This window comes from Halyomorpha halys, unplaced genomic scaffold (assembly GCF_000696795.3).
Source record: "Halyomorpha halys isolate HHAL.00 unplaced genomic scaffold, Hhal_1.1 Scaffold155.1, whole genome shotgun sequence".
Taxonomy (NCBI): domain Eukaryota; kingdom Metazoa; phylum Arthropoda; class Insecta; order Hemiptera; family Pentatomidae; genus Halyomorpha; species Halyomorpha halys.
In genome coordinates this window covers 105,709-113,390 of record NW_027115270.1, presented here as the reverse complement: position 1 = coordinate 113,390, position 7,682 = coordinate 105,709, and positions in this window count along the sequence as shown.

The window sequence follows — 7,682 nt, the reverse complement described above, 5'->3', positions numbered from 1 at the left end:
TGTAACAAATAATTAATTAAGCATTAATAAATAATTACTTGATTTACTAATTCATAAATGAACCATTGTGTAATACTGCTTTTTTTTTAATACGAATAGAGTGGCGAAATTTACATCATTCGAATGATATCATAACCAATATATTTCCTTTTCAAGTAATTAAAGTTCAGCAATTTATTGGAAGGCCCAACTCAAACATTTCTCAAATTTATTTTTCGATATTATTATTGAAAAATGGATTAACTACCTATAGTACCTATACAGTTTTCCCAGTCGGTATAATACAATACTAAACATAAATTAATTGATAAGCTAAATGAGAAGCCTCGAAGTATGATCCGATAAAGTAATGAGTTGAAGTATGCATAATAATAATGTAGATAACTTAGGATATAGAAATCGATCATGATCGTTGAAAAAAAAATACTGTGAATCTTGAATTTTACTTTAATAACATAAAAATTACTGCATTTTTGCCCTAATTGTGTCATAAATTTTTAATATAGGATCATTATTATTTTAATTTTTATATGTATTATTACTTTAAACATTGTTTATTTTTGACCTCTGTATTGTTAGATATTATTTACGATGAATGATAGAAATGAAAAATTTAATTGCTACGAAATACATTAATGTTTTACTTTCGAACAATGAAAAATATTGTTTAAAAAATAAATCGATGTCTGTATTTTACTGTATGAACATGATGGACTTGACTGGACGGATAAAAGGAATTTCTGTTAGAGATTACCTAATGAAAATGATGGATCAATACTATAGGCATGGGGCAGGTTTGAATTACATCATTTCAGACATTGTATAGCTAAGAGCTAAAAATAACGCTCTCTCGTACCCATCTAGTAAGAATATCTTTATCATCTTTGACGGTCTGTTTTTTTTTAATTTAGACTACCTTCTTCGGTGGTGTTTATTTTTATATTTACTGAAGCTAGAAAACTAAACTATTACGATTATGTTCTATCAAAATAGACTCCCAAAATGCAATAAACAGTTTTGATTATTCAACTTTATTCCGCTCTAAAATGTATGAAATATGAAAGAAATGTTTTATAGTTCTCTTCCAGTTAATAATAAATTATATTGAATGATGATGATATTTATTAGCTGTTAGTCGTTTGTCGTTTTGTCGAAAATTATTGGGATGAAGTATTATGAACTTCTTATCAAAAGAAAATTAAGTCTTATATCGATATAATTTTTATTTGCTTTAAGGATGTATATATTTTGTTTTTTATTAGTTAAAGCATGATTAATGTTGTTTTTGAGGATCGAAAATTCATTTTTCATTTTAATATAGAGTCTAAAGATTATAAAAATATTTCGGTTTTAATTTTAATTATTATTTTTAACGAACAATTTAATCTCATTCACGTGTATAAGAAAACATAATATAAATTATATTACTTCTATCACACTCCCGAGTGGCATCTAATTTCATTTAAATTTAACTTTTGTTTTCTGGGTAAAATATGGAAAAATTACGCTCGTCGATTCATGCCCTTAAACTATTTTTAATAGCCTATTTAAAGTTATGTAAAATAATAAATTAATATTCATTGATGATTCTGGGACTCAAAAAGTTGTTTGGTGGTTCAAAGAGGATCGACTGATATACCATCTAGATATGGCTTTTTATTTAAATTTAATATTATAATTCGTACATTATCTAACAACCTTCATATTAATTATATAAATAAATGTTTTATTAATTTGATTTATTAAATTAAAATTTTACAAAAAATATTTCGACATACAAAATTTTAAAAAAATACTTTAACATTATTTAATGGATCAAAATATGCTATTTACTTATGATATGATAATTTCCTTTAAATTTTAAATAATTATCAAACTAAGATTATATCAATTATTTTAACTTCTCTATTTTTATTCACCTAAAACATTTTATTTTGATGAAATATAATAATTAAACTCTTTTAGCAATAAAAAATCAAAGTATTTATAGAATAAAAATTTAATTTTCTAGAACATTTTCACTTTTTCGTTCATACAAGATAAGGTCTATATTTTGCTTATGACTACAAAATGAATATTTAAATACCCCCAACTCATCTTTCTATAAGATATAAAAATATCTTTAGAATCTATTGATAATTAACAGTTCAGCTTTGAATGTGAAAATAAAGAAATGGAAGTATTATTATTTATGATATTTTATACTCCTTTAAAAAAATAAGTTTAGATATGTATATAATTTTTATGCAAGTACCCATCAATATAATAATGAACTGTATAGTAGAACAAAAACCTGTAGCATAGAGTTTCGGCCGAATTTTAGAATATTTTGTAGGGTGGAAAAAGCACTAAAGAGCATATTTTTAATGGTTTTTTAAACGGTGCATTTGGGGGAGGCATTGTACTAGAGGAGGTAATGGGTCGAAGCCACGTGGTAAAGGGAATGTTTATGAAAGGTTCCTCCGCTCGCGGAAGGGCAGGGTACTGGGATCGATACAGGGCGGCTCCCGCTCTCTCTCTCTCTACTCTATATTATCTCTTCTGCTCTCTCTCTCTCCCTCACTCTTCTATAATCATGTGTAATTATAAAAATTTAATATTTAATATACTAATTACGTATATGTTATCTATAAGGATCAAATCAATAGTCTACAGAAATATCGAATAGTTAATATTTCATGAATTTAAAATTAAAAAAAAAAAAATTGTAAAGAAGTATTTCCCAATCATCAGAATAAGTAAAAAAAAAAATTGTTGAGTTGAACCTTTCGATTATAACATGAACAAATATTCATTTTTATAACATATTTTACTATAATGATTATAATTTTTATTTATTTCTAAGATAAAATACTAGTCTTAATATACTTATTTACAACCCATTCCTCCATATCATTTCTAGCCGACATATCCATATTAAAAACTTTACTATTTTCATTTTTTGTATTAGAAATATATTTAAATTTTGTTAACTTATATTCACTAAATATTCAATTTTATTTAGTTATACTTTAGGAAAGCCTAGTTTTAGTTCTATATTTTGTTAACAATTATTAAAGTGTAATTAATGATCGGTAAAATTTATTTTTTAGGGAAATGATTTATTAGATATTTCTGTTAAATTTCTCGAAAATTTTTATAATTTCTGTAACTCAGGCTTAAAACTCGCTATTATCTAATTATTGCCTCATTATTTAATTTTAAAGTTAGCTATTAAAACTATCTAATAGGCAGTACTAATCCCGAATTCCACAATCAGGAAACATGCATTATACTATTATAAATATAAATTTCTAAGTAAATAATTTTATAAATATAACAAGGTATGTCAAGTAGAAGGAAATAATGGAATATAAAGTAATTGGTAAAAGTCCGATGAGTCAGAAAAAGGAGAATATAAGTGAAGGACTAATATCATTAAATGATCGCGTGTTAAAAATCTTTTAAAAAAATATGTAATCGTGGATATCGCCCCAAAATTTCAATTTAGATTATTAAAGGTGAAAAAGAAATCATTTAATTTATTATACTATGCATTCGCATTAGCGAAAAACTCAGAATACATAAAGAAAGTGGCATTTGATTGAAGTTACTTAAAAGTAAGTTTTATTTTGAATCTCAAATTATATTTGAGGCACTCGGTGGTGAAACATGGTATCTTACATTTGTTGTGAATTGAAGTGTTACGCTTCCCGGGAGTTTTCAAAAGATTTTTAGGAAATTCTTTAAAGGAATAGTATTGTTGTTAAATAATAGTAAGTGACATCAGGTTTAAAGTAAAATATTGTAATAAATAAACATTTTAACATTGTGAACATGTTTACTACCGAATACTTCAATTGCGTATTTGTGTTAAATTAAATTATACGTGTAAAATATATAGTTTTTATTGAAAATGATTATTTAATTTTTTTTTAACGTATAAAAATAGGCATAGCACAGTTACTTAATACCGTTACTGTAGTACTCGCTGTATTTTCAGTCACACCCTACACCGTCGCCACACCTCGATATACCAACATGTTATTGATTACATTAACATATGATGCAGCTCTTTATTTTCCATCAACACAGAACCTGCGAAATGATTAATCCTCAAGGGCACAGCTGATGTCACCGTAGACCGATGATGGTAGAGATTGGGAATGGAAGTGTTGTAACCTTCAAGACTTGGTTCATTGTTGAAGGTGAATCATCTCACATCCAAATATAATAATTTTTATAATGTTACCATCAAGTTCCTGATGTAATGTAAAATCTGTATTACTTCTATTTAAAAATGTTTTCAACTACTTATTCAATATTGTTATATTTAATAATAATAAGATTTTTTTTTTCATCTATTACCAGTTGTGTTTATTATTTTTGTGTAGAATCCTTGATTAAATATCTTAAATAGAGCTTGTGGTTTTTTTTTTAATTTATGATTCTCCGGTGTTCAGTTGTCTAATATAACAATTCTGGTTGAAATTAAAAAGTAATAAAACATAAAACTGACTCGGTTGATAAATTAGGAAACACTAGTTAATTAACTAGTCGTCCAAACTACTTTTGTCCGATTTTTTTTTTAACAATTACTAATTTTCTATTTTGAAACATTTACAATGAGATTTACAATTTTTTCGTACTACGAATTTACAAATTTGATACCTTGTTATGTAAATTTTAGATATTATTTTGTAATCAGTAGTCTACTACGTTCGATTTCATTTCGTGAGTGTAAATGCCATGTTTCTCTCTCCTAGAATCGTTGGTTCTTTGCCAACATTTGGCTGTTTGTTAAGTTAATGTCGCGGTCTCATTTAATGAACTTCATGAATTTAACAACATATGAATCCGAAGTGATGGAATTATTTTTCAATTTAAAACTATTCACTATAAAATCGGAAATGGTGAACACGATTGAAAATATATGCCAACGGCTACTGGAGAAACCATCTTAAATTTCTATATTTATATCCATTTAAATCCGCCCCGATAAGCCTCGACTTTAAGGACTTTAAGTAAGAGACTTTAGTTAAAAAAATTATTGAATCGAGTAACGTTAAAAAAGAGGCTAAAATTAGATAATTATGCGTTTTTTAAAAATAAAAAAATGTTTTTTCTTAATAAACATGGTTTAACTTAATACAAATTTTTTTTTTCTCTATATACAATTTAATTGTTAGTTTTCATTGTCTTTATTTGTCCTGACTAATAATATCTGCTGCACTAGCATTTAAGCATATGAATTATTTAATGTGATTAGAGTCTACCATATAATGAATTTTGATACTGTAATTAGTGTGTGTAATGAATTTGAGCCCAGCAATTGGTGTGTAATGAATTTTAATATCGTAATTAGCGAAGCTAGAATTGGTTCGTGATGGTTATCCTGCATAATCCTGCTTAATGAAAATACCCAAACATTATGCTTGTATGAGTTACTTTAGGGATATAAAATATTTGTTTATGATATAGTTTATAAACTTTTCTTCTTTATACTTTTGTTTTTCACTGAAATAAATACCATAGAAAATTCAATTGGTTGCAGTGAAGATGAGCGAGAGTTTGAATTGAGCAAATATGTAAATAGAATTATTGAAGGTCGGGATTCTAACAATAAGTGTGGTAACAATAATGGTTTTGGATGTGATTTTTAAAGCTTCGACATTTCGGCTACTGTCATGTACCAGAGTAATTGAAAATAACTCTGGATCGTTAACCTTTTAAATATTTTTTTTTTATAATTTATTTACAACTGTATAAAAATATATGCAACAAGTAAATTTGCTGTTAGTGATAAATTGACATAACACAAACATGTGAATAATCTACCCACTGATAGAATGCCAATAACATTTCTAATGGAGAAGATCTCGAGGCCATCTTCTTTTCAGAGAGCTAGGAGGATTATTAGATAATGAAGGCGAAGCCAGGTTAGAAACAAGTAAGTTTGGGTGGTTGGAAAGTTTATCATGGAAGGATTTGTATCTGGTTCTGGCCAAATCAGCAACATATAGAACACTTAGGTCCTGATTGATGACTTGACTTGTAGCTAAGTAAGAAGCATTAAGGATTTTACGAAGGATTTTGGACTGTAAGAATTGGATTCGAGAGGAATTCGATGGTTTAGTGAAGCCTCAAAGCTTAACTCCGTACGACCTATTATCAGTCTTTTGTAATGGATTGGAAGTTTAGACCGTTGCTCTCGTAAATGTCGTAATAGTCGGAAACGACAAGTAGTTTCCTGGCTTTTCAGTTTTGTATGAGAATTCCATGTCAGTTGCTTGTCCAGATGTAGTCCTAAGTGACGTATCTGATTGACAGAAATAAGTTGGATATTACCGAAGGATACTGGCAGGAGGTCATAGGTTATGGTGATTTGGTGTGATTTATTTAATTCTCCAGTTTGGGCACCATTCTTCAAGGGTGATGTGGGATTGGAGGGTTTGGGATACAATGGAAGGATCATTATTCACTGACAATAGGCATGTGTCATCGGCATACGTGGTGAGGATAGTGTTAGGATGGGTTAGGATGTCAGTTGTAAAAACTATATTAAGTTAGGACCAAGGATACTACCCTGAGATACACCAGTAGACTGAGGAAAGAGGGATGAATAAGCACTGTTGTGATTTACTTGAAAGCACCTGTCGGAGAGATAAGAATGGGGTAGGAATTTATGGATCTTGTATAGCAGACCTGGGTTCCAGACTCTCTTTAAATTAGCTTTTAACACGTGTATTATTATTATTTTTAAATATGGCTTCGATAAAATAAATATAGTCCCAATTTTTGGTTAGAATGTTATTTATGAATCGATAAAGAATGTTTAGACTGGTTTTCGGATCGTAGGATGTACGTACTATTTTTTTTTGTTTCCTTGTGTTTAACATCTATATGTACTGTAAGTAGGACTAATTATTCTACATGCCTTCAACTTATTCTAACCAGAGTGAAAAGGATGAGATTAATTACGTAAGTGAGGGAAGTAAATTTCAATCCGCTCAGTCCGGATTCGAACCGGCGTAGTTTTAGATTCGAGGTTGCTAGGGAAACACTCTCGGCCACTAGGAATTTTAATTTTTCATTATGAGGCTGAAACTATTCTGTTGGCAATAATTTTAATATACCTACTTATCAACAAAACTACTTTTTATAGCATTGACCTACTTTCTTTTAGTTGTTAATCTAACAACATCTAGTCAGTGTTGTATTAGACGACGTAGGTTACATCTAGCCTTTTAATATTATTAGTTTTTTTGTGGGAGTGTGGGTCGGCGGAAGGAAGGAGGGATTCTATAATTTATTTCATATGCTTAACCTTTAGTTTCCTTAATGCTTAATGGTAGTCCTTAGAGCTGCATGCCTCTGAAACCTCTTCTGACCTAGTTCTGACCGCTCCTATACCTCAACTGTCAGGACGTGAGACACCTGAACAGTCCATCCATCACTTTATCTCCAACTTTGTAGAAAAGAAGGTGGTTCCAGGCCCTTATATATCATGTATACGCTATTATCTCCCTCCGCCTCCTTACTCTGACATTTTAGAAGTTGGAGAAGAGTAAATACATGTGTACATATTTTATGAATTTGTTACTTAAACCCAGAAAGTGAATGACAAAAGATGTAGAATGGAACACTAGGATACGGCTGCGGTATTGATCAGTTAGGGCTAATATATGTAAGCATGTGCATAA